This window comes from Mytilus edulis, chromosome 8, assembly GCF_963676685.1.
Source record: "Mytilus edulis chromosome 8, xbMytEdul2.2, whole genome shotgun sequence".
NCBI classification, from domain to species: domain Eukaryota; kingdom Metazoa; phylum Mollusca; class Bivalvia; order Mytilida; family Mytilidae; genus Mytilus; species Mytilus edulis.
In genome coordinates, this window is record NC_092351.1 from 77,475,410 (window position 1) to 77,484,697 (window position 9,288).

At 32.5% G+C, this 9,288-nt stretch overlaps 1 protein-coding gene and 1 long non-coding RNA gene across 2 annotated transcripts in view; both read right to left on the minus strand.

Moving 5' to 3' along the window:
- LOC139484365 (uncharacterized) overlaps positions 1 to 9,288 on the minus strand; it is a 115,315-nt gene that overhangs the window by 101,306 nt on the left and 4,721 nt on the right. The window lies entirely within an intron of this gene.
- On the minus strand, positions 3,785 to 9,123 carry LOC139486321 (uncharacterized). Its single transcript, XR_011655544.1, has 3 exons — positions 8,999 to 9,123; positions 7,346 to 7,444; positions 3,785 to 4,134 (listed from the first exon to the last, which is right to left on the minus strand). It is a non-coding gene; the product is annotated as an uncharacterized lncRNA (long non-coding RNA).

The following is a 9,288-nucleotide window of genomic DNA, read 5'->3' on the forward strand; positions in this document are numbered from 1 at the left end:
TTTCAATGACACAACTATAATTCACCAAAGTTTTAGTTAGATATACGCAATTGTAGTCAATTGTACGACTTTGATAGAGTGAGTAAAAGTCGCTATAAAAGGTTTAAACATGTGAAATATGAATATGAAACAATTCATATGAGAATTTTAACTGCCTAATGTATAACAAAATAATTTACAAACAACAAATATGACCGAAATGAACCAACCACAACCACTAGACTACAGGTTCCTGACTTGGTCCAAGGTTCATGTTATAAAAATATCTTGAAACGTGTGCTTATTCTTTTAAATTACTTTTAAATTATTACTGATAACAAACTGCATGGTATCAGAAGGATCTTTTCTTTCTATAGGAGAAACGTGAACTATATAAAGACTTCATTACAATTCAAGTGCTACAAGAAAGTGTGAAAGAGCAACATTTTTTAATATTGACGACTGCATATATAATCTACACATATAATCTACATATTTAGTTCTGTTAATAAAACAAGGAGATGTGGTATGCCTCCCAACTAACAACAACATAACAAGGATACTATATATATATATAACCATAATGTTCAACGTCAGCCGTCGACAAAATCGGTTCAACCCGCCACATTTATATGCACCTCTGCCCCAATTAAGTCTGACAAAGTCATGTTATAGATATGTCTTTGTGCAGTTATACATTTAGTTTGATGAACGATATTCTGACATTGTGCTGTACATCTAGATGACATCTATTTTTTTTGTCGGAGCTATTCGGAACTTCTTGTATGGTGTTGACTGCTTAATATTGAAGAACTGTATTGGTGACCTCTGTCTGATGGTTTTGTATTTGTTGCTTATGTGATTGAATTTTACTGCCTATATGACAGCTCCTTTTCCGTCTTTCACATGAATCAACAATAAAAACATCATTGCTCATGGAAAGCTGTAAAAGTCTACTTGATAACTAGTGAAACTAATCGTAAGGAAAAAAAACCGCACTGATCTACGCCAAAAACATTGAAAACATTGAATAACACAAATTATGACATACAACAAAAAACGACAATCAAAAATGAGAAGTCGTGGCTTGAAACAGGCACATAAAGAAGGTTGTCATAAAGTTCATCAAAAGAATCCTCTTCAATGTATTAATGTGTTGATATGAAAGAATACATATAGCCATGGAGTTTTAAAATAAAATACTTGTTTTTATCCCAAACCAACTTATGATATTTGTTGATGATTGATTGATTATTGATTGCTTTATGTCCAGTGGCAAATATTTCACGAAGGTTCAGGACGAGAACAAGTTAACAATGAATACAACAGGTACTAGTAGGTCTTGTAATAATAGAGGCCCACCGGGATGATGATCGGGAGGAATTTCGACTAACACTGGAAAATAAAGGTATATTAGATAGGGACAGAAATTTTGCCATGCAACAGGAAGAGTTGTTGCAAGGGTTCTTAACGTGCAGAGATCTTGTCACTCTCTTTACACGAGGCACTGGATTTAACCTCCCCATATGCATTCTGACAGGACGTAGCTGCAAACTTGATACATCTTGCACAGCCAGACGGACGCCCCACTTTGGGAAGCTTTTTACTGCTGGTCGGAACAGGACCAACTGACCATATTTCTATTCCCAACTCCCCCTTGGGCCTTATGATGTTTTGATAGCATAACCGAGTTTTTTTTTATCAGGTCTTGAATTTGACTACAACTTTCTGTACTTAAAAATGATTGAATTTTCAGTACTGTAAAATGACTGAAATTTTCAGTACTGGAAAATGACTGAAATATACAGTACTGAAAAATGACTAAAACTTTCAGTACTGAAAAATGACTGAAATTTTCAGTACTGAAAAAAGTCTAAAATTTTCAGTACTGAAAAATGACTGAAATTTTCAGTACTGAAAAATGACTGAAATTGTCAGTACTGAAAAATGACTGAAATTTTCAGTACTGAAAATGACTGAAATTTTCAGTACTGAAAAATGGACTGAAATTTTCAGTACTGAAAAATGACTGAAATTTTCAGTACTGAAAAAAGTCTAAAATTTTCAGTACTGAAAAATGACTGAAATTTTCAGTACTGAAAAATGACTGAAATTGTCAGTACTGAAAAATGACTGAAATTTTCAGTACTGAAAAAAGACTGAAATTTTCAGTACTGTAAACAACTTTTTCCCAACATTACTGAAAATGATATAAAAATTAATGTACTGAATAGTGATGTTTCCTAAAAGTACTGTTTATATAGCAGCATTTAATGTACTGATTAGTGATGTTTTCTAAAAGTACTGTTTATATAGTGGCATTTAATGTACTGATTAGTGATGTTACCTAAAGTACTGTTTATATAGCGGCATTTAATGTACATGTAAATGCTAGTCAAATTGTTGGTAGTGTACAAAAGGCATGGTGCCTGTATTAAAAATGTTGCAAAATGTGTGATACGCATGATATACACATGTGATCATGCGTTTCACATGTGATTGTGGATTTCTGCATGTAAAAGGCATGGTGCCTGTATTAATTATTTTTCAAAATGTATTCGTATTTGTCCAATTACCATGATCGTTGACATATATCGAAGTTCTAATGTGAATTAAATGGGTTATACATGGGTTTTCCATATATGTACACAGGCAAATTTTGTTCAGGTAAATTTCATGTGAGATTCACCTGAAACAAGCTTATACATGAAACTCGCGTTCAATTAATGTGAATTGAGCTCAGCTAACATGAAATTCATGTTAAATTTTTCATGTGAAGCTAACCTGAATCAAGCATTCATATTAATTTTTTTTAAATGAAATGAAGGTGAATTGAGCACCAATCACACAAATTCACAGTATTTGAGCATATTTTAGATAAGTCAATGCTAATCTATATATCTAGTGCACATTTTATATTGATATAAATAAATATTCTTCTTGGTCTTGACTATGTGTTCATACTTCAATTGTATTTTACTTTCTTGATCCTTATCAATACAAATCCAAACTCACAATATCTCCAATGCAAGAGATAAGATGTAATAAAACAAAGAAGGCAAGCAAATATCCAGGTTACCTTAAGTTCACTCCTAGAATTTTGTTGGTTACGTTCAAGTCGCAATATTTTTTTAAAAAGTGATGTAAGGATTGGTAATTCAATTAAAGCATATGTATGCACTGATGAATATTTCATTTTTAATATGTATATATAAGTCATTTTGTGGTTATCAGTCATGAGACAATCCAATCCCATTGTGGAAATTGTCTTACTTGCAAAAGATGCCAATGCTTCTTTAAAAATTTTGAAGAAAAAAAGTAGTTTACCCTGCCACATATTCGTGTGCCTGTTTTAAGCCAGGGTTTCAGTGGTTGTCTTAAGTCTCATCCTAATAAAAAGCATATCTAAAAAAAATTGTGTTAATAGCAGCTCTTTGATTGGTATAGACTCTGGTTAATTAAGAAGATCATGACATTGTTTAGACAACTGTTTATTGTTGAGGACTGTATGTTAGCACCTTAATGCCTTTCATATGTTTTTGTTGTTGTGTAGCTGTCTGATTGATTTATACCTCATTTCGCATTATATTAATAAATTGAAATAGAAAGGTTCTGTTAAATGTATTTGATATGCCATATTGAATGCCTTACAGTTATTTACAACTGTTTCCTTCTTATTTCAAAGCATATTTTGACAAACAACAAACATATCTGGCGTATACACTAAATTTAGTCCTGGTATCTATGATGAAATTTTTTATACCATTAGAAAATTTCAAAGTTTGGCTTCACAATAATATAAAAGTTCTTGTTCTTTCAAATATTTATATAAAATTCAGTTTAAAACATGCATTATTCATTTTTAGACTATAAACAATAATTTGAATTTGAATTGTCATGATTGTATTATATTCTGAAAGTACTTGTGTTTGAAAAAATATACACAATATTTAATTCCATGTGTTTTAGATTTCTTGAATACATCACTCCCATATCATGTCTTTGTTTAAGAGTTCTCTCCTGCATGTATCTGCTGTAATTGCTATTTGTACCCACGGCTTCCTTCATACATTTGCACTTATCCTTCTAAGATGTTGCTTGAATGATAAAATCCTGTAATACATTATCAGCCATCAGACTCTTGGAATACAGTTGCTGTAATTAAAAAAAAAATAACCATAAAATATTGGCTTACCAATCAAGCAAAAATGATAACATAAATTTGATAAGTAATGATTTACCAAACTTACATATATATATATACATAAATATCGTGTGAACAACTGGAGTGGAGAAATAATAGTTGTTGTTTTTGCAACATGTATTTATCTTGGTTGTTTTTTTTCGCTTTTATGTAAATCAGGCCCTTAATTTTCTCTTTGGAATTGTTTTACATCTGTCATTCCAGGACATAGCTTGCTTGATGCTGTACTGGTTTTGCTCATTGTTGAAAGTTGTACATACATGTAAAGTGATCTTTAGTTGCTAACATTCAGTCATTTTGACCTGATGAATAGTTGTCTCATTGGCAATGATACTACATATTTTCCTTTTTTTTTTAAATAATGAAAACTAACTCTATTCATGCATGTGTACTACACATTACCTGTGTATGTAATATGTATGGCATTTGGACCTAAATTGTGACCAATTTAACCAGATACTCCGCAGGGTGCAGCTTTATACGACTGCAGAGGTCGAACCCTGAAGGTTGAGGCAAGTATGGACACAACATTCAAGCTGAATACAGCTCTGAATTTGGATTGTGATTAAATAGTTGACACATCATAGGTTTCTGACACAGAATAAATGTGGTCTAATGAACTTAATTTATTTGCTTTTGAGCAATTTACTATGCTGTTGAATATTAATCCTCTCAAAAAAAAAATATTTGAAGAAATTTTCTTTTTAAATTCTGAAATCTAAAATGAGAATAAAAAATTGACCCCCACCCCAATTTTATTTCCACGTCCCCCTTTCTCTTATTCCAAAAATGATCTCAATTCAAAATTCTAATGGAGTTTGCAACAATAACTACTCATTTAAATACACCATAAAATATTAAAATATAAAATGTCATACAGTCATGGTAAGAATTAATAGTAACTTCTAACAAAATAAATGGGGAATGTGTCCAAAAGGACACAGATGATGCCCCCGCTAGCATATAACGTTATAAAGGGACATAACTCAAGAACTGTAAAAGTGAAGATGCCAAAAATTGAACTTAAACTGAGTTTAGAGGTAATAAGCATTATATACACATTTCATTAAATTTAGTTGAGACAAACTTAAGTTAAGAGAACAGAAACTTAAAAATTCTTCAATATTTCCACTTGTAAAGGGGCATAACCCTAGAATGGTAATCAGAGTGCTTGTAATCACTGAATGGTGAAGATTGCTTTAATTTATCAGTTGGTAGTTAAGTGAATATTGCATTGTATATTGTACATTTTATATAGCCGACAACGTGATACCAATATAAGAACGCAAACATTTTGCGGTCGTATAAAAACGGGGACCAAATTAAAAAAAACTTAATACAGGGTTTGATTCAGCATATTAAAGAACCCCAAGAATTCAAGAATAAAACCCCATTGAAATTGGTCTAGAAATAAGCAACTTATACAAAGTATTAGAGAAGTATTGTTTTTGGCCCCTAATTCATAAACAGTTTGTGCCATAACCATTGATAACCCCTAAAATCAATCCCAACCTTTTTTTTTGGTATGGAACCTTCAAGTCCTTGTGGTACAATTTCAGAAAGATCCATACACTTATACACAAGTAATTGTCTGGAACCTAGGAAAATACTTATTTTGACCCCTTTTGGGCTCCTTGTTCCTAAACTGTTGGGACCATAACCCCAAAATCAATCCCAATCTTCCTTGTGTGGGTTCAAACCTTGTATTTAAATTTCATAGAGATAGATATCCATTTACTTAAACTAAAGTTATTGTACGGAAACTGCAGGGGTTAAAAATTTTTGTTACAGCTAACTAGCCCAGGACTTATTGGCAGCAGGATTTTACTAGCCCTGTTGGAAGAACTGCTAGTCCATCAAAACTGACCTGCTAGCCCTAGCATGCCTTAAAAATCAAGAGTTTGCTGCAAAATACAAAGTGGGTGTCCTTTGTTTTGAAGGAGACATTATACACTGTATTTAATAATTTTTGTTGATCTGTTATTTATTCTTTTGGTGCTTAACCTAACTTATTTGTTCCCATATTCAAAGCAGACTTTTTTTTTTTTTGCGTGTTTGGGGCAACTAACGGCAATATTCACAGAGCATTGTCTGTTTTTTTCATCAACAACAGCCAACCTTGCCAGGGGAATCATTGTGTCCCAGTTCTGCCAACTTTTCAGGAAGTGAATTCGTGAATTTTTGGCCAAATTATAAAGATCAAAGAGAAAAAACAATAGTTTAAAGACTAAAGACTTGGCAGCCCTTCTGTCCATGACACTATTATTTTTTTCCACGGCTTTTCCATGTCATATTTAGCATTTTTTAGGGGGGGGGTGAATTTCAGCCTCGTTACTCCTTTCACCTACCGTTTTTTGTTTTGAAACTGACGAAGTTCCTGGGGTTCCCGTACTAAAATATTAAGAAATATTTTGTTGCATGGTTTCGTGCTCAAGAGCTGTGCAACAAGACAGGTCAATACCAATCAATACATCATACCCCCAAATACCATTAATTGAAAATCTCGGCACGATAAGCAATGTACAATACCCCAAGCCATGGTATGAGAAATCGATATTTAAAGTACGAGAATTGCGATCAACACATGATACCAGACAACCCAGACATGCCAGAGTTATTTGTTCTATTTTTAAAATATGTACAACAGGACCTATACAAACCAGTTCAAATTCTTGGAATCCCAGATGATTTAATTGAATCGAATTGGCTAACATAGAATAGTGATGAAGGGATTTTTCACTTTCTATTTTGGAAACGTCAAGAATTTTTTTTACTAGTCAGTCGGGCATATCGGAATACACATTTTAATTGCCCGAGGCGTAAATGATCTAGTCCCGGGCGTCTGGCTAGTGGATTTTTTAACCCCTGAAACTATGTCCAGTGGCAAATATTTTATGTATTCAAAACAAGAACAACTTGTCAATTCATAATATACATTGTATAGGCCAGTCTGACTAGGTAGGTTTGTAATATTATAAATGCTGATTATTTGAACTTCTGAGTGTGTGTGTATGGAGCAGGAGGGGATCAGGGTAAGGATGCCTTGAAGCATACTTGACATTGGAAAGAGAGAAAAATAAGCAAGTGTACATGTACAATTATACTTGAGAACAGAGTGCATCAAATTATTTATATTTACTGAAATTCTGCAGATGAACATACTTTGATATGAGTTCTTTTTGCAGGACATTCACACCTACATGTACAGTACATGTTCACCAGTGGTTTTAATATTGTACTTTCCATTCTTTTGGTATCAAGCTAAAATTGTATAAAATCTAAATTATTTAATCAAGAAGTCCATGAAGTCCACACAAAAACTAGATGTAGTATGAACATATTGAACTAATGCTCACTAATTTATACCTTTACAGAACTATATGTACTTTTACTTTTGAGTGAATGCAAAGAACATGTAAGCAAACAACAGAAAGAAGATCAACAGCTTAGCTAATAAATATATGTACAGTATGAACTTTCTGGTTTTAATTTATCTATTCTGCTGTATACAGTTAAAAAATCATTCTAGGCATTAATTATTGTTAGATGTTTATTAGATCTTGTTTTGCTGTTTTAAGTTAATAGGCAAAAATGTTAAAATACACCATTTTGATATAGGAAAGACTAAACTCGTGAACATTAGAGCTGGTAGAAGTTTCTACAATTTTGATATTATTTGTCTCACTGGTAGTACACTACACTGTAAAAATCTTTTTGAGAAAGAGCAGGTGCGACTTTTTTAATTTGAATTTAATGCACTACGGAAGAACTGTATTCTCGGGCCTGTTGTCATTTGTGTTACATGTATAATCCGTACTTCAGGCATTTAACAAAAGAACAACTTTTCAATGTACATGTATCTTGCCAATGTGTGAATAAATTTACTGTCAAAAAACATGTCTTGTGTGTGTTTTTGTTAGATGTATTTCTTTTTTGTTTATTGTATAGATCCGGTGAGTTAAGGCCTTTTCACATCAATATACATGTACCAGGTTAGGTGGGTTTGGCACCACAAACTGCTAGCTATATAGTCTAGCCCCCATCACATCCTTCAATTAGTATGTGCCTGTCCCATGTCAGAAGCCTGTAATTCAGTTTGAATTGTTTTACAAATTTTTCGTTTTCATTTAGGGTCTTTTTATATACCGGACTACTGTAAATTCAGAAATTATTGTGAGGTTTTTATTAGCATGATTATTGCTAAAAATGAGACAGAGTTTAGTTGTAAACGCAATAATTTAAACTCGCATTTTGAAATATTTTTTATAAATTTAACAGGATTTTTCTCAAAATCCTAAAAATTAAACTTGCATTTAAGTCTTAAATGATAAAATCAGAGGCAGATTTAGGTGGGGGCCAGGGCCCCCCTTTTCTGGGAAAAATTTGGTTGATTATATAGGGAATCACTGAATCATGACCAGAGCGGGCCCCCTCTTAGGCAGTCAGTGGGCCCTCACTTATGAAAATTTCTGGATTTGCCACTGAAAATGGCAATGGTGGCAATAATAAATGCACACAATATTTCAGAATTTACAGTATATATGGTATAATGTATGGGCTTTGCTCATGGTTAAAGGATGTATGTTGACCTATAGTTGTTAACTTTGATGTCATTTGATCTCTGATGGAGAGTTGTCTTTTCTCATTAGTGTAAACAATTTTTTTTTTTAAATAATTAGGTAATTTAAACATTACAATATAAGACACTTTTATTAGTATTAGGATTGGAAAACAAGTGAATTTTCACTTTTACAAATTCCTCTCTTTTCTTATTTGCAATCATACTACATTTTCTTATTTTTATATTTACATTACCTTTCATCTTCTTGAGCGGTCCACTTCCTCAGTACAACAAGAGGGTCCTAAAAGCATGATTTTGAGTTGGCTAAAAAACCTATAAGATATATTATGATACAATTAACAGGTTTCTTTGCAATTATCTGGCAAATAACAAAAAAAGTTAAGCAATAAGAGTAGTTAAATAAATGTATTCTCCAATAAATCTTAGGTCCGAGACCACAATCATTTCGTAGTGCATTTCTTTTAGAACATAAATGAAAATAAAAAAAATCCCACCTGCGCTTTCTCAAAGAAACTTTTCAGTG